We start from the raw sequence: 20,456 nt of genomic DNA, 5'->3' as shown, positions 1-20,456 counted from the left end.
TTCCAATTGATATGTTATCGTGTGTTTTTCTATGTTGTGATGTTATACTAGTGTTTCAGGAAAAAGGGAGAAGGTTTTGTACCATTAAAACGTTTAATCCCGCTGCAAATGTTTGCACTTAGTCAGGAATCTGATGTACAATAATTGTCGTTTGTTTATGTAATTTTTACGTGTTTCTCGTTTCTCGTTTTTTATATAGATTAAACCGTTGATTTTCCAGTTTGAATGGTTTAACACTATTAAATTTGGGGCCCTTATAGCTTGTTGTTAGATATGAGCCAAGGCTCCGTGTTGAAGGCCGTACATTGACCAATAATGGTCTACATTTATAAAGTGTTATTTGGATGAAGAGTTGTCTCATTGGCACTCACACCACATCTGCTTATATATTTGCAAGACCGTGTCATTCCTATTCAAAATAAATAACCGGGAATGATCGCACTTAATTGAACAGTCACTGTGGTTTATTTCGTAATTGCTCATACCACATCTTCCTATATCCAAAGAAAAAACGGATTCAATTTGAAATACATAATTAAATGATAATATGAAAACAAATTTCAACAAAACGCTTCACACAAAAACAAAAGACTAAGCAATTTAAGCCCCAAAAAAACTCTACAGCGCCTTAATTCACTACACATGACATATTAATTGTGTTAGTAAGAAAATTAATAATTATGTGGTTATTTTTTTATTTGTTTGCAAAATTGTCATTTTGTTCTGATCTTAGCAGAAAATAATAATGTGCGAAGCTTTAATTTATATTTTATAGGATTCAATCAATACAGCTAGGTTCAAAAGGACACGAACTATTTAAACGATAATAGCTACCTTTGCTCATTTTTTTGTCGTATTATTTGACCGTTGGTGAATAGTTATCTTCTTATGTCTATGTGTCCTGTTATTCGATTTGCTGTTGAATAGTTATCTTCGTATTTTTATATGTGTGCGGTTATTAGACTGCTCTTGAAAAGTTATCTTTTTATTTTTATGTGTTTGAATAGTTATCTTCGTATTTTGATGTGTCCTGTTATTTGACCGATAATGACTAGTTATCTTTGTATTTTTATGTGTCCGGTTATATAACCGCTGTTGAATAGTTATCTTTCTATTTTAATGTATCCGGTTATTTGACCGCTGTTAAATAATTATATTCGTATTTTTATGTGTCCATTTTTTTTATTTGCTGTTGAATCGTTATCTTCGTATGTTTATGTATACTGTTTTTTTATTTGCTGTTGTATAGTTATCTTCGTATTTTGATGTGTCCGGTAATATAACCGCTGTTTAATAGCTACCTTTGTATTTTAATGTGTCCGGTTATTTGACCGCTGTTGACTAGTTATATTTGTAATTGATGTGTCCGGTTACACGGTGGGTATGGTTGTCCTGCGAGAGAACGTACTGTGCTGGTGATTTGGTCCTGACGGGTGCTGGTGATCAATGAAAAAATGTAAACAAAGACGAAAATGATGATTTTTGACGTTTTCACTCATAAAAAATGGAAGAAAACAGTTGAGATTTTTCAATTTTGTTTCTTATGGGTTCATATGTAAACCATAGAAAAGTTTATCCTCTAAACTGTTTCAGTAAGCGTAACACAAAAATGCTCATTTTCAGAAAATCTCGAACTGAAAAAATAAAACGAAAATGCTCATAGAACCCACTTTCTATACTGCAATCCACACGACAAAACTATTTTGTAAAAAAACATTGCAATTTATTAAAATTTAGCATTTTTTCAATTTACTCATGTCCTGATACTGTGCTGGTGGGTCCTGTCATTGTGCTGGTGGGTCCTGATACGGTGCTGGTGATTTTGGATAAGAAGTTGGTCATATTTGAAACAAATGTTACAAAATCAATAAAATTGGGCAGATAATTGTTGTCAATAGGATTTATTACTCCTATTTTAGCTCTTGTGCATCCATTTGGCTGTTTAATATGTGTTTTCAAATGATCGTAACTTGTATAACATAATTACATAAAAGGGCAACATCTTTCGTCCAATATCAGAGAACAGTATATAGTATCTAAATTTCTAAAATAAGAATAGTTTATTAAGATATTAAATGCCCCTTACATTGATGCTTCAATAATGATCAAAGCCCATGCCGCATAGACATGTTTGTCAGCGCTCCGCATACCCCTCCCCACTTCCACCCAACCAACCCTCCTCATTTCCTCCTTCATTGTTACAGTGCTGTACCAACACAACAATTTATCACATTAAATAATAACACAAAGACACATTTTATTGAACAACGAATGCTCGCAGGTACTGAAAGCTATTTCAAAGCCGCATTTTCAACTAATAGATAAACCATGTTCTCATATACAAAAATCTCAATCGCGTCGATTAAAAAAGTCTCAAAACTTAAGTTCACATATTAATGTTTGATGAAGCAGAATTTTAAAAGTGTGCAGTGAATCTTGTGCTCACAACAGTTATTGTCATAATAATGTTTACATAAGACTTATAAAGGAATTACGAAGGTACCAAGAAATGTTTTACAGTTCAATTTAATTATCATGAATGGAAGGTGAATGGAAACTGTGAGGGTTAAAATCTTAAATTGCTTATAAATGTTGCTGGACCCAGTTTCGTTATCTGATCTGAATGTTCTGAAATGTGCAAGGTAGATAGACATTTTGATTTTTTTTACTCGGAAAGTTTTGCCCTAATTGCTTGAATTTTTGCAATATTAAAGCCGGTTTCAATAAGTGTGAAGACAAAGGGGGTATCTTTGGTTATATTGCTTGATGAACAAAAAAGTCATTGTTAGGTTTTGTAAAATACACTACTTTAAGAGTATACTAGTCCGACAAATGACACATCTTTCTGTATGTAGGACCAGGCTACTTCGAAAGGAGGGTACGGTTTCGCTCACAAGTAAGCTAACCAAAGAAATTATGTTTGCCTACATACTCAATGGAATCGGCTGTAACTAAAAACTCGAATACATTTTAACAGACAGTGGTCATGTTTGTTGATGAATATTGTTTTTCCTAGATTCACTCTTGAAAAATCATGTGGTAACATTTGGTCAAGTTATTTCAGAAAAGATCGTTTTGTAATTGCGGACACCAAAACAATACATGAACCTCACACGACCCCTCGACACAGGTGAGCTTATATGATCTTATAGCGATTCAGGTTGATAACCATTTGAAATTAAGCCAGTTTGTGTGTGTGTGTAGATTTGTATTGTTTTAAACTGTTATGACCTTTTAAAGTTAAATGTAGGTGTTTAATCTAAGAATTCTTTTTTAAACTTATATACTTGTTTTAAACTCAATTGGTAGTATGAAGCTATTTATTGATTGATTGTTGGTTGCTTTACGTCCAGTGGCAAATATTTCATGCATATTCAGGACGAAAACAAGTTCACAATAAATACAATAGGTAGTTCTTGTCATAAAAGAGGCCAATGGTCGTGGAATTTTGGACTGTCACTGGAAAATGAGGATGTATTGGATAGGAACAGAAATTTTGCCTTGCAGCAGCCCACCTACGGACCCCTCAAGGAGTTGCTGCAAGGGTTCTTAACGTGCGATTTAACGTCTCTATTCTGACCGGACGCGACTGCGAACTTGATACATCCCGCACAGCCAAACGGACGCCCCACTTCGGCAAGCGTTTTACTGCCGGTCGGGAGAAGACCAAGTGACTATATTTATATTTCCCAGAAACCCTTGGGGAATTTTGAAATGCACAATTAACAAAGCAAACGTTAGTTTCAAATACTTTTAAATAGATTTTTAAGGATAATGTACCCTTGCGTTGATCCCATGCTAAGCATAACAAAAATCTCTGTACAAAGGTTTGTGAATTTTCTACAAAAATAGTGATTTTATTTTCACCAAATTCTCTTTTTCTACTAAATACAATAATGAACTATAAATAATAATGCTTTGCAAGAAGTTTCCCCTTGATATATGTACAAAAGTATGTCTCTATTATTCATTGTCTGTGCTGTTTTGATACTTTTGCAGTTTGCACATTTCGTAATTGACAGGCCACAGATGGGGTCATAAACCATACACGAAAAGATAAAATATTGATCTAAGTACTTAATTTGCATCTCTTTGTTTTTTAGGAGGGTGTCTAAAAATGGTCGATTACAGACAGCCGAGTAAGCATTTTACTTTCCAGCCGCGTTTACGTTGATTGTTACTGTCCTGAAAACGGATAGATGGAAACAAAAATGCTTGATATGTTTGGCTTTAGATTCAGTTTTTTTAAATATAAATTAAGGCTACATTTTAATATAATAATACTAAGAATTCACAATATAACAAAATGCAGAAAAAAATGGATGAAGTGAAATATCTTAGTAAGGAGTCATTACTACAGAGATGGTGTGTTTGACACACAAAACTTAAAAGCTTAGTGATATTACCAATATTAAAATAAAAGTGTATTTTAGTTAGGTATTTGTTTTTTATTTACTCATTTTCAATTATAATTAAGGCACATTTGATTTTTATTCATAAAAATATTTAAATATAGTAAAGTAGGACACATTGTTCACTTCCTCCCCCGTAATTCTTTATTTATTTTGGAATTTTGAAATGAAAAAGCTAAGAAATCTTAGTTTTGTTAGTGTTCTCTATGTTATCTCTTCTTCATTCTCTGACATATTCTAGTCTGCCCTTTCATAAAATAGTTATTTTTTTAGTGTTCTATCGAACTTTCGAAAAAAAAACCTGATAACCGTTCAGACAAAAAAGTTATGTTGAAAAAATCTTACAGATACAGCAAGTGATTCTTAATAGCTATAAAATTCATTTTTCTTTTAAAATACAACTTTTTAATCTTACGGGAAACCATTCCAAGCTTAAAACATTCACTGTAACCTCGCTCTTTCTTATCCCCACCCCCCTCCAAAAAAAACCCCAAACAAACAAACCCGCAATACTATTGTCATTCTTATAGTCAGCACTCAAGTGTTTTAAGCTACTAAAGACATATGATTCAAACGCTCAGAAAGTCCTTTGTTCTATATTTTTGCTCTCCATTTTTATGCAAAACCTTTTACATTTTTATGTAATGGGTTATTGTTGAAGGTATTACGAAGACGTATGGTTATTAACACATACTTCCTTTGGTTTCTTATGGAAATTTGTCCATTGACAACAAACATACCACATCATCTACTTTATATAAGTATTGTATAAATTACAACGTATTTTGGTGATCTTGCAAAATAATCGTAATCCCGAAAATCGTTAACATATTGTCTTTATCTTAAAAGGGGGCAAGAAGGGTTCAATTAACAGACCAATGAATAAGATTACAGTTAATTTAAAAAAAAATAAAAAAAATAGGAGTATTTTTTCTTGCATAATAACAGTAAACGGATTCACAACAATGTCAATTTAAAAAAAGCAGGCATCAGTTAATTAGTCATTACAGTACAGCATCAATGATCTTGAATATATGCCACTTTTAACTAAAATATAAAGGCACAGAACCAGGACATAGGAGCACAGAACCAGGACCGTTTTTCTTATCACCAGCACCGCGTCAGGACAATTCCGTTTAACGTACTTGCACGACTTTTGCAATATGATATTGTTGTAATATACTTTGCATGGTATTTATGACGCATCAGAGAAAAATTAAGCAACAAAACAGTCGTTTTATTGCCGTTCTGATACAATGTAAACAAACCCACCAGCACAGAATCAGGACCCACCAGCACCCGTCAGGACCGAATCACCAGCACAGTACATTCTCTCGCAGGACAACCATACCCACCGTGGGTTATATAACCGCTGTTTAATAGCTACCTTTTTATTTTTATGTGTCCGGTTATTTGACCGCTGTTTAATAGTTACCTTTGTATTTTTATGTGGGCGGCTATTTGACCGCTGTTGAATAGTTATCTTCGTATTTTTATGTGTCCTGGTATTTGATTTCCTGTAGAATATATAGTTATCTTCGCATTTTTATTTATCTGGTTATATGACTGCTGTTGAATAGTTATCTTTGTATTTTTATGTGTGCGGTTATTTGACCGATGTTATATAGTTATATCAGTATTTTTATGTTTTCAGTTATTTGACCGCTAATAACTTGTTATCTTTGTATTTCATGTGTCCTGTTATTTGATTTGCTGTTGAGTATATAGTTATCTTCGTATTTTTATGTGTCCGGTTATTTGACCGCTGTTAAATAGTTATATTCGTATTTTTATGTGTCCATTTTTTTTTTTTTTGCTGTTGAATCGTTATCTTCGTATGTTTATGTGTCCTGTTATTTGATTTCCTGTTCTATAGTTATCTTCGTATTTTGATGTGTCCGGTTATATAACCGCTGTTTAATAGCTGCTTTTGTATTTTTATGTATGCGTTTATTTGACCGATGTTGAATAGTTATCTCCGTCTTTTTGTATTTGTTGTGTTATTTGACTGCTGTTGATTAGTAATCTTTATATTCTTATGTGTCCGGTTATGTGACCGCTGTTGAATAGTTACCTGTGTATTTTTATGTGTCCAGTTATTTGACCGCTGTTGAATAGTTATTTTTGTATTTGTATGTTTCCGGTTATTTGACCACTGTTGTTTAGTTACCTTCGTTTTTTTATGTGTCCGGTTAAATAACCGCTGTTTAATAGTTAACTCTGTATTTTTATGTGTCCGGTTATTTGACCACTGTTAAATAGTTACCTTTGTATTCTTACGTGTCATATCATTTGACCGCTGCTGACTAGGTACCTTCGTATTTTGATGTGTCCGGTTATATAACCGCTGTTTAATAGCTGCTTTTGTATTTTTATGTATGCGTTTATTTGACCGATGTTGAATAGTTATCTTCGTATCTTTGGATGTGTTGTGTTATTTGACTGCTGTTGATTAGTAATCTTCGTATTCTTATGTGTCCGGTTATTTGACCGCTGTTGAAAAGTTACTTTTATATTTTTATGTATCCGGTTATTTGACCGCTGTTGAAAAGTTACTTTTGTATTTTCATGTGTCCGGTTATTTGACCGCTGATGAATAGTTATCTTTGTATTTTAATGTGTCCGGTTTTTTTACCGCTGTTGAATAGTGATCTTCATATTTTCATGTGTCTGGTTATTTGACCGCTGTTTAAAATTTACCTTCGTATTTTTATGTGTCTGGTTATTTGACCGCTGTTGAATAGTTACATTTGTATTTTGATGTGTCCGGTTATATAACCGCTGTTGAATAGCTATCTTCGTATTCTTATGTATCCGGTTATTTAACCCCTGTTCAAAAGTTATTTTCGTGTTTTTACGTATCCGGTTTTTTGACCGCTGTTGACTAGTTACCTTCGTTTTTTTTATGTGTCCGGTTATATAACCGCTGTTTAATAGTTACCTTTGTATTTTTATGTGTCCGGGTATTTGACCGCTGTTGGATAGTCACCTTTGTATTCTGATGTGTCATATCATTTGACCGCTGTTGACTAGTTACCTTCGTATTTTGATGTGTCCGGTTATGTAACAGCTGTTAAAAAGTTTTGTATCTTTATGTGTTGTGTTATTTGACCGCTGCTGACTAGTTATCTTTGCATTTTGATGTATCCGCCTATTTGACCGCTGTTGAATAATTATCTTCGTATTTTTATGTGTCCGGTTATTTGACCTCGGTTGAATAGTTATCTTTGTATTTTCATGTGTCCGGTTATTTGACCTCTGTTGAATAATTATCTTCTTATTTTTATGTATCCGGTTATTTGACCTCGGTTGAATATTCATCTTTGTATTTTCATATGTCCGGTTACTTGACCCCTGTTGAATAATTATCTTTGTATTTTTATGTGTCCGGTTATTTGACCTCTGTTGAATAATTATCTTCTTATTTTTATGTATCAGGTTATTTCACCCCTGCTGAAAAGTTATCTTCGTTTTTTTATGCATCCGGTCATTTGAATGCTGTTTAATAGTTATCTTCGTATTTTTATGCATACGGTTATTTGACCCCTGTTGAATAGATATCTTTGTATTTTCGTGTGTCCGGTTATTTGACCGCTCTTTAATAGTTACATTCGTATTTTTATGTATTCTGTTATTTGACTGCTGTTGAATAGTTACGTTTTTATTTTTATGTATTCTGTTTATTGACCGTTGTTGAATAGTTATCTGCGTATTTTATGTGTCCTTTTTTTTTACCGCTAATTAATAGTTACATTCGTATTTTTATGTGTTGTGTTATTTGACCCCTGTTGAATAGTTATCTTTGTATTTTCATGTGTCCTGTTTTTTGACCGCTGTTTAATAGTTACCTTCGTATTTTCATGTGTCCTGTTATTTGACCGCTGTTGAATGGTTATCTTCGTATTTTTATATATCCGGTAATATGACTGCTGTTGAATAGTTATCTTTGTATTTTTATGTGTCCGGTTATTTGACTGCTGTTGAATATTTATCTGTGTATTTTTATGTGCAGTTGCGTAGCTTGCATGTATGCTCAGATGCTCAAGCATCCACATCATTTTGACAAAAGAAAAAAATAGCAGCAGTTTATATCCAAATATAACAAGGCTGAGGATATGAGCAGTCATTTTCGTAGGAGTATGCCTGGTCTTTCATTAAGAATAATTTCGTTTTAATATGTAAACAAGATAGTTGAATCGCAGAATAGTGTTTCAAGTTAACTTTTGGTCGTAAAAAAAGTCTACGCCATCGGCTTAGTCAAGCGCAGAGGACTGATACGCAGACCCGTGGACATGTTTCATCTGAAATTGAACCTAGTGGAGTGATGACTTCTCATTTGACTATAGCAACTAACAACTAAAACACCATATCCTGATATCGTAACGTTTCTTGCGACATGGTAAACGACGTGATGAAAAAATCAATTTGTAATAGATCGAAGGCTAATGAATTCCCGTTTCTATCTAGGTTCAAATACTAATTTTAATTTCAATCAGTAAAGAACAAAGATCCAATGTTCCCCGCCAAGCACATTTCGTGTCATATTTTATCTATTAAAGGATAAGGAACAAGGAAATAACTAAAAAAACACTTTTTTCTGTTTCTTTTTTTCTTTTCAATATCTTAAGAAATAAAAGCTTCACAGCAAATGAAATGGGATTTCCATTACAACTTATATTTCAAATGGTCATAACTGGTTAAAAATATTTGATCACGACTTATTTTCCAAATTGTCAAAGACATTGCTTATGATATGAGTTTCACTTAATCTGACAAGAATTGTAAACACAAGAGTGCAAACAAGACCGGACGATCGGACGCACGGTATTTCTATGTCTCCTGCAACGCGTTTAGCTCAGTAATAAAGAAATCTAAAACCCAAGGTTGTAGACTCAAATTCCTAGAAAGAGAAGTCACGTCAGTTTCTATATGTCAAATATAAGATTGGGTGGGAAACTTTACATCAAATATTTATGAATTGAATGATGGTAGTTTCGAGGAAACAATAAAATTTGGTTAAAAATATAAATATATGTATTGGTGGGAATTTTGAAATCTAACGAGTGTCGGATTCTGGGGGAGTACATGTGCTTAAATAAAAAATAATTTTCTGCATAAAAAGGTAAAAAAATCAAAAAAAGACATCCAGATCACTCCAACCCTGGCTACGCCACTGATGTGTCCGGTTATTTGACCACTGTTGAATAGTGACCTTTTTATTTTTATGTTTCCTGTTATTTGACCGCTGTTGAATGGTTATCTTCGTATTTTTATGTGTCCAGTATTTTGACCGCTGTTGAATAGTTATTTACTTATTTCTATGTGTCCTGTTATTTGACCGCTGTTGAAAAGTTATCTTCGTATTTTTATGTATCCGGTTATTTGACCCCTGTTGAATATTTATCTTTGTATTTTTATGTATCCGGTTAATTGACCCCTGTTGAATAGTCACCTTTGTATTTTTACGTATCCGATTATTTGACCCCTGTTGAATAGCTATCTTTGTATTTTTATGTATCCGGTTATTTAACGCTGTTGAATAGTTATCTTCATATTTTTATGTGTTGTGTTATTTGACCGTTGTTGGATAGTTGTATTCGTATTTTTATTTGTCCAGTTATTTGACCGCTGTTGAATAGTTATTTTGGTAATTATACGTATCCAGTATTTGACACATTGTGAATAGTTGAAATGTGAAACTATTTATAAAAAAATTTGCACTAAAACGCCATTTGCAATAATATAATACTCAGGTAAATGAAAATAATTTTTTGTAAAGTTGAGATCTCAAAAAATAGTTTGACCGCTGCCGCAGTTTTGCGCATGCCCAAAGTCGTGACTTTGTTAGTCGTGTATGAGTTTTAATTGTAGTCTCTTATGTATAATTCAGAGTAAGTATGACGTCCATTGTCACTCAACTAATATATATATTTATTTAGGTGCCAACCGAAGGACTCCTCCAGTGGGTGCTGGAATTTATCGTTGCGTGAAGACCCATTGGTGGCCTTCGGATGTTGTCTGCTATTTTGTCAGCTGGTTGTGTCTTTGACACATTTCCCATTTCCAGTCTCAGATTTATGGTCAGTTCAAATGGAGAAAGGACATAATTTTGCAAAACGAATAATTTTGATGTGCATAGTACGAAGAAGTGAAAATTTAGGTCAAACTTATCACCATGGTTCAAACATTATAACGTAGCTTATAAAGTCCTGTTTAAGTTATTTAGGTCGGGACTACGTATTTGATGATATGCAATCTTATCAACAGCTGAGTAGAGTGATAAAGTCAGTTGGACGACCGATGAAAACTATTATAAATTACTGCACAGTCTACAAAAAGGAGAAACAGTATAACCGACTAAATCTTGACGAATTGGGAAACAATTTTGGGACGTTCTTATTTTTTTACTTTTCACTCATATGTTATGCAATGTATAAATGATAATGAACAGAAGATAAACAAAGATATGTTTTGTTAACTAAACTATTATTTTATAATATCATGACTTTCAAATGTTACCAACCAAATAAGAAACAATAGAGTCATTTAAGATCTTCTTGTCTTAAGCAAGTATAGGTGTTTCGGTTACGGTGTTGACATGCATATCAGTAATGTGGTCATATTTATAAATTCCCTGTTTTCAAATGTTCGATTTTTTCGAAAAACTAGGGATTTTCTTTTCCCAGGCATATTTTACCTTAGCCGTATTTGGCACAACTTTTTTGAATTTTGGATCCTCAATGCTCTTCAACTTTGTACTTGTTTGGCTTTATGGATATTTGATATGAGCGTCACTTATAAGTTATATGTAGACGAAACGCGTACCTAATTATAAATATGAATCAATTGCTTTAAAAAAGCAATTGTAGGGGGTCTTTCCCCCTGTAAAATTAATTGAATTGGGGGGTGTTTGTTTGTTTGTTTGTTTGTTTGTTTCTGTATGGGGTCTATATTATTGTTACCGGAGAAGTTTCATGTTTAGTTTGGAAAGTTTTTCTTTTATTTTAGGTACAGCGCGCGCGCCACATCACGTGACACGGGTTTATAATAACGAAAAGATAGTCTTTTTATTTCTTTTTAGGTGGGGACGTTTAACAGACAACATCTATAGAGATGGAATGTACAAAAATGTAATTTCTTTTGTCATTGTAGGAAATTGACATTTTGATGACAGTTCACAAGTAGTGCATGTTTTAGATTTAATTGATCCGGTGTAACTTTAAAACACATTTATTGATTATTTTCTGATAATGTACATTTTTCAGCACCTGTTTGTAACACAGATTAGTATTTCAAACTCGGAGCGGACATTTTATTGTAGGTTTTTACTGAGATTTACGGACCTAGCAAGCTATTTTTACGGCATTGCCATTTCTTTTCTCTAGGAAAAGCTTTGAGAGATATCTGCACCAAGTTTTTTTATAAACGTTTAGTACATGTATGCCCTGCTGACTGCAAATTTTGAGGTCGATTGTACTTGTAGTTTCAGAGAACATGTGGATTTTTTTTTCAGAAGTGACGTAAGAACAATATTAAATTTCAATTTTTCTTGAATAATTGAGAGTTTGTTCCTTCAATAAACTGTCATGATTAAACAGTCATACAGATTGATTGATTGATTGATTGATTGATTGATTGATTGATAAGTTGGTTAGTTGGTTGGTTGGTTGGTTGATTGGTTGGTTGGTTTAACACGTTGGATAGGGTCAATTGAAACACGGAAAAAGAAACAAAGAAGATCTTGGACCCTATATTAAACACATGAGACGGAAACATGATTGATTGATCATGATCATGATTGATTGATTAGTTGATTGATTGATTAATTGATTAGTTGGTTGGTTGGTTGGTTAAACACGTTGGATAGGGTCAATTGAAACACGGAAAAAGAAACAAAGAAGATCTTGGACCCTATATTAAACACATGAGACGGAAACATGATTGATTGATCATGATCATGATTGATTGATTGGTTGATTGATTGATTGATTAATTGATTAGTTGGTTGGTTGGTTGGTTGGTTGGTTAAACACGTTGGATAGGGTCAATTGAAACACGGAAAAAGAAACAAAGAAGATCTTGGACCCTATATTAAACACATGAGACGGAAACATGATTGATTGATCATGATCATGATTGATTGATTGATTGATTGATTGATTGATTGATTGATTGATCGATTGATTGATTGATTGATTAATTGGTTGGTTGGTTGGTTGGTTGGTTAAACACATTGGATAGGGTCAATTGAAACACGGAAAAAGACACAAAGAAGATCTTGGACCCTATATTAAACACATGAGACGGAAACATGATTGGTTGATCATGATCATGATTGATTGATTGATTGGTTGATTGGTTGGTTGGTTGGTTGGTTGGTTGGTTGGTTGAACCCTATAAGAAACACATGAGACGGAAACATGATTGATTGATTGATCATGATCATTATTGGTTGATTGATTGATTGATTGATTGATTGATTGATTGATTGATTGGTTGGTATGTTGGTTGGTTGGTTGAAATTCAAACACACATAAAACTGTTTAAATAGTGCCAAAACCACATAATTTGATGACCTTGACCTTTGACCTTGTAACCTTCGTCAAGGTCATTGCTCCACAAGGTCATTGCAAAAGACCCTATGGGTCAAGGACCTTTTGTTTAAGAGTTTTGCCTAAAAATGGCCTTTTAAAAACTATCGATGGGAGTTATGTCCCTTACATGATGGTAAAATCAATATAGTCATAATGTAAAAAAAGTTGCCCCTTGAAGTACCAAGCATTTTTCACTGCTTAATTTTTTTGTATCTATAACCGTTCAAGAGTTATAGGGAAATCAAAGACATATGAAAATCTAAAATCTGACCTTGACCTTTGACCTTGACCTAATTTTCTAAGTTAGGAATCAGGGGACTCAAATAAAAACATTCCAGGGTTATACGGTTAACGGTTTATGAGTTAAAAAAACATACCGACAAATTTATTCCGAAAAGATAGATAACTCCTATAAAATTTCTTCGAATCGCTTCGATCCAAATACGCCAAAAATTACTGAGGATGTAACGAACAATTTTGTAAAATAAATTTGTCATAATCTTTAACGGTTGCGAAGGAGATGCCATAACAAGGAAAACAGTGTTTGGGGAGATAACTCCTACAAAGAAAAGTATTCGTTTACGCAGGGTAAATTTCAAAAGCGCATAAACTGTTCGATATCATATACAAAATATCTAAGCGACATATTGCGAAACAAATGTTTATCGCAAGAACTAAATTAGGCGGAAGAAAAAAAAAATAATCAGAAGAAAAACAATAGGTCTTTCCACAGAAAAGTGGAAAGACCTAATTATGGTACATTTGATAATTAACTAATTATGTTATCATAATAACATTTAACAACATTATTTGATATAATTAAACAAATATCACAACCTGTTAAATCGTTTAACTCGATTATGATTGACAGTTTTAGCAAGAACATCATAAAAATTGCAATGCAGACTTCATTGCGAACAATAAACAATTACTAAACTGGCGATAATAAAGTCTGACCTAAATTACTAAAAGTAGATTTGGAAACATGGTTTAAAGAAGTGTAAAACACAGGCGAAAGATACCTGAGGGACAGTCAAATTCGAAGATAGATGATACACTGACAGCACCATGGCTTAATAAGAAAAAGACAAACAGACATTCCTTTCTCAATTTTATAAATCATAGTACACAACACACAACATACAAAACTAAAAAGGAATAGTTTGACCTGACCAATCCATTTAAAAGATTGATAAATATGTAAAACATCATGATATGATATCATAATATCAACATGATCAATGTGCAATAGACAGGGGAAATATCTAGCAAATATCACTTCCTCAGTTCCGTCTATTAGAATTGAAAAAAACAAATGAATGGTACCTAAGTAGCAGACGTTATTTTGGTTCCGTTTGGTTAGAATATGTTACAAAACATCTCTAGTGTGTAATTGGCTAACAACTCATCAATTCAACTTGATTTGAATCCGTTTCATGCGACATTTGATTTTACCTGTTGCAATTAAGATGACAATGTGCACAGCATGTGTAGTCATTGAAATGAATGTCCACTGCAAAAGTAAAAAATAGGGAAGCATATGATGTATAACATTTTAATATTGCTCATTGACATTAAATGACTCATTCGTTTATGGTTCCGTAGTACTATTGTTTATAATGCTCAGTTTTGGATTCTCTGTAGATTATTTTGCGGACTATTGTTTTTCTGTTTTCTGTTTTGTTTTGTGTTTTGTGTTTTTTTGCGGCCATGTATTTGTTTAATGTACTCTGCCTCATGGATTATTCTCTCCTTTTTTGCGTATACCTACACCATCTGTATGTATGACAGTTTACTATTGGTAGATCTCTCCTTTTTACTCGCATATAACTGCACACTCTATTTCTGACAGTTCTCTCTTTTTTAAAACTTCTCTTTTTTGCATATAACTAAACGATCTGTATTTCTGACACACAACTATTTATTGATCTCTTCTTTCAGTTTGTAAGAAATATGCAGGTAGATTGTTGTAATAATAACAAGACAAAGCAACAGTTTTTGGTGCAATATGATTTATTTATAAACTGATATATGCAAATATGTAAAATGTATAACATATTCACATAAACTTTTCGCAAACATAATTTGTTTATTCAGCTTAAATGAATCAAACCATGTCGCTCCTTTTTAGATGCAAACTATTTATTGGTTTTCAAGTTATTTGTGTCACCCTATTTGATTTGCAAATGCTTTTGAAACTCGATTTAAGATGTTTACGGTACTTCTTTAATCTTAAGATATATATAAAAGGGTCGATTAGGGGGTTCAACAACAAGAAAATATTATTAGCAGCCCATAAATAGTTCATTGCTTTGTCTGATCCGCCAACAATGTAAGAATACAAAACTAAAACAGACCTTGGTAAGTTTGATATAAATGTAAGTCCAATGATTACGCCAAGCGTTGTCATATTTTGACGCATTTTAAATGCGAGATTCCTTTTTATTTCAGTTTGGTTGCCTGTTACTCCTGTTACTTGAACGGCGATTGTTTTTTGTTGTTTTGTTATCCGGAAAATGACAACTCCATAGGATAGTGCTATCAAACAGCAAATGAAAATTGCTGGTATATCATGTAAATATAGAAATCCTAGTGTTGCTGTGTATTTGACGCCACACGGAAATGTTCCAATTAGAGTATCCAGTCCAAACCGTACCAAAGCAATAACATGAGGTAGAATGAGACATATTGCAATTGAAATATTGCTTGTAAGACCCGTCAAAATCCTTTGTTTTACGATGAATGTAGCATTTATACGTTCGGCGCATATTATCAACGTTTGTAAAAGTGATGCTATAACAGTTCCGCCTATAAATTGTCTTATCACCATACATTGGTACCTGTGTCCTGTATCGTTTAATTGTAATACATTTAAAAACGATCCATACAGAAATTCTAATCCAATTAGAGAATCGCTTATGCTTAAACAGAGCGCTAACACTAAAAAGCGTTTCATCTTTAACTCTTTTGACGACCTTATTGTATGCATGGCAAATCCATTGAAAGACAAAAGTAAAATTGATATAATCAAACCAATAACTCCTGCAGTTTGTTGTCTCATTTTGAGAGAAATGTAGTCTCTTATTTTATTCTTTCTATCGAAAGCTATATAAAAAAAGGGCAGTCTTTTAATTTCGCATTCAGTTTATATACTGTTTCATTCTGATTTGCATAATCATCTATGAAACAGCACGACAAATTGTTGTCAGATATACAATTTCTTCCATTTCAAGGAGGGGAATCTACGTCATCACGCAGGGTGTCGGCGATTGAAATTGGACCACCATCTTGCCGCTTCAAGGTAAGAATTTTACTTATTATGCCAGTTATATGAGATTTATGATTATACAAAATAGTCCACCAAAGACTATATAAAGTAGGAAAATTAATGAGCCATTGCTCAATATTATTGGTTATCTCAATTTTGTAAACACTTCGATACAAGTTTTTGGATTTAGGTCAAACATGCAGGATATCGGCAAAATTTTTCATAATAACATCTTGATTATCAAGAACCGCCTACTTTATCAACAAATGAACATGTCCGAGTTCTTTATTGTACTCGGGAAAATACTTGTATCTCACGAATATCCGTCATTATGGTCGAAAAACGTCTTCTTTTTAAAAAATGGAAAAAGGATCTTGGCAACACATAGAATATCGAAGGATGTCGGGGACACATCATATACTATTTTTAACGCATATATTATTCAAAATGTAACAAGATCTAACATCTTATTTTTTCAGATAAAACTAATGGTCATGACAAGACGCAAATCAAAATGTTTGACTGTCCCTTTGGTATCTTTCGTCCCTCTCTTTTAAACTTGTGCAGGTGAAAACGATCGCGAATACAACCTGATGTTGACCAGCCGATCAGATCGCCCACTAAATCGCGATCCGTAAAAAAATCAAAACCATGCAAATCCTCATTTGTCATCAAAATAAAAACACCTGGCAAAAAAATAAGTTTCATCCAATGTCAGTAACTGAAGAAATTGCAACAAAACAACCAGTAGACTTGAGCAAAGGTCACGATAAAGGACCAACAGGGCCATGCATACGATTGTTTGCAGATCAACTTCAAAACGACATGTTACATGAAATGGAACATGAAATAAAGGATTCCCCAAAATATGACAAACTGAAAGAATTGATAGCACTTGCTCCTGCAGTTCTTAATCAAAACAATTGTGCTGATTCCATCGTTAAGTTCTTCAAGGTTGTATCAGACGTAAAATTTCCCCTTGACAATATTGCGTTTCTCTTATGAATAAGTTAAATTTTTCAGCACTTCAAACACTTGTGAAATGCGTTACATGGACAGTACAAAAAAGTTTTTTAAACTTGGATGGATATTATTTGGCAGCAAGTTTGTTCGATTCAATTCACCATTTTTTTTCTTAAAATGTCCTGTACCAAGTCAGGAAAATCGCCATTGTTATATAATAGTTCGTGTCTGTGTTTATTACATTTATGAATGTTGTATTTCTGTTGTGTCGTAGTTTTCCTCTTATATTTGATGCGTTTCCCTCAGTTTTAGTTTGTAACTCGGATTTGTTTTTATTTCTCGATTTATGATTTTCAAACAGCGGTATACTACTGTTGCCTTTATTAAACACCCGGTAGATGAAGGGCCAGATGAAATGTCATATACATATGACATATATATATCAGTATAGTATATATATATAGTATCAAAAAGACTTCGTCCAATAATTGACCTCTGTGGAACCCCTGGTTTAACTGAAACGAAATCTGATTTTCACCTTCTAAAACTTTTTTTTCTCGAATATTTACAAAAATTGAAACCTGTTTTTTTTTAATCGTATCTTTATAATGGTTGATAAAAATGGACATTTACATTGTTAATATATTAGTGTGTCCCCGACATCCTTCGATATTCGATGTGTTGCCGACATCCTTTTTCCATTTTTTAAAAATAAGAAGTTTTCCGACCATAATGACGGATATTTGTGAGTTACAAGTATTTTCCCGAGTACAATAAAAAATTCGGACATGTTTATTTGTTGTTAAAGTAGGCGGTTCTTGATAATCAAGATGTTGTTAGGAAAAATTTTGCCGATATCCTGCATGTTTGACCTAATTCCTAAAACTGGTATCGAAGTGTTTGCAAAATTGAGATAACCAATAATATTGAGCGATGGCTCATTAATTTTCCTACTTTATATAGTCTTTGGTGGACTATTTTGTATAATCATAACCCTCATATAACTGGAATAATAAGTAAAATTCTTACCTTGAAGCGACAAGATGGGGGTCCAATTTTAATCGCCGACACCCTGCGTGATGACGTAGATTTCCCCCCTTGCATTTGAATTATGATTATTGTCTACAAAAGAAATATAATTATAGGCACCATGATTAAAGTATCATCCGTTGTTAAGAATTCCAACATCATCAGCTATTTCAATATCCTAAGGATCTCCTCTCTTCTCAATAAGAATAAGGACAGGCCTCAATCCAAATTATATGAAATAACATTAAATTAATGAAAGATTTTTTTTTTTTAATTTGCTACAAAATATGTGCTCTCATTTTTGCAATGTTTGATGAGAGTACGCATATTATTACTACGTTTGATGAGAGTACGCATATTATTACTACGTTTGATTAGAGTACGCATATTATTACTACGTTTGATTAGAGTACGCATATTATTAGTACGTTTGAACCCGGTTATTTCCTTCGATTACATTTTATATACCGAATGTAGAAATATTTGATGCAAGCTATACTTTATTGTAGTTTGAACATGGGTAGGCGTTATATTGATTTCGTGATTATTTTTGCCCGAGCGATAGTCAAATATGTCAATTTCGAATTGCAACACATGGCAGCCATAATAAATGAATTAGTAACAACATGTGCACCATTTCAAAGTTTGGAAAAATTTTAAGTTAATGAAATATATTAAATGCATGCCAATTTGATAAAATTTATTATTCTGCAGTAGTCAACATACGCATGTTCAAACAAAGTTGTTTTGTATTTTGAGCATGGGTTTATTCACAAAGCGAAAGAAGCACGTCATTTTAGAATGTTAAATAGGGCATCTTTGTAACATTTCATCAATTGATAAAATATATTTGTATTGACTTCATCGTTCAAAACCTTCAACCACCTTAGCGTTACTTAGTCTTTAGTTTTTATGTTGTGTCTTGTTAAGTATATTTTTCTGTTTGCCTTTTTTCTTTTTAAGCCATGGCGTTGTCAGTTTGTTTTCGATCTATTGATTTGAACGTCCCTCTGGTATATTTCGCCAATCTTTTGTACTGGTAGCATGTAATCTTCTATCATTTGTATAAAAGAGGGACGAAAGATACCAGAGGGACAGTCAAACTCATAAATCAAAAACAAACTGACAACGTCATGGCTAAAAACAAAAATAAAAACAGACAAACAATACTACACATGACACAACATAGAAAACTAAAGAATAAGCAACACGAACTCCACCAAAAACTAGGGGTGATCTCAGGTGCTCAGGAAGGGTAAGCAGATCCTGCTCCACATGTGGCACCCGTCGTGTTGCTTATGTGATGACAAATCGGGTACATAGTCTAATTCGGTAGGTAAAATGGATGAAATGGAAGGGGATTGTAGTTACGACGTAAGGAGCATATTCGATATCATTGTGAAACGGTTATTCCATAACTGTAAAAAAAAACTCGTAATGGCGTCCGTAAATTTACGAAGGGATGATTTCAACTTCACCATTTGGAACTCTTGGTTTTGTAGCTTCCTTGTGACAATCAACCCCTCTATCAAGAAAATCATAATAGGAAATGCAAGCACGGGAATATCGTATCAATTGGTAGATATTTACCCCGTATGCAGGTGATGCTGGAATGTTGCTACTTAGAAATGGAAAGTTCACAATTGGAAAGCTAAAATCACCTCTTTTGTTGTAAAGTTTTGTTTTCAACCGACACTCATTGTCGATTTCTAGATGTAAGTCAAGATATGAGGCTGACTTAACTATATCTGTAGTATCCTTTATCTGTAGTCCTATGGGATAGATGCGTTCAACATAGTCACCAAATTTTGAATTATTTAGTGAAAGAACATTATCTATATAGCGGAAAGTTGATTTAAAGGATACTTCTTACTTCTTATCTTTCTTCCTAAGAAGTTCCTACATAAACTGCGATATAAACTAGACAATAATAAAATTTCAAAGAAGACGGCAGTTAAGAAGTTACAACAATTACTGCATAGAAATCATTCCCAATAAACAGTACAAAGTTGGAATTCCAAATGAGTGACTACTGTACAGTGTACATAAACATTGATGTAAGATTAACGTTAAACCGTTGTATAAAAATCGACATTTTATCGATGAGATAGAGTCGACATATTTTATATTTTGCTACCTTTATAATTGGCTAAATTCATTTTTAAGAAATAGAATTCCTCTGTGTTCAAA

The sequence above is a fragment of the Mytilus edulis genome, chromosome 13 (genome assembly GCF_963676685.1).
Source record: "Mytilus edulis chromosome 13, xbMytEdul2.2, whole genome shotgun sequence".
Classification (NCBI taxonomy): Eukaryota; Metazoa; Mollusca; class Bivalvia; order Mytilida; family Mytilidae; genus Mytilus; species Mytilus edulis.
This window is presented reverse-complemented; position numbering follows the sequence as displayed.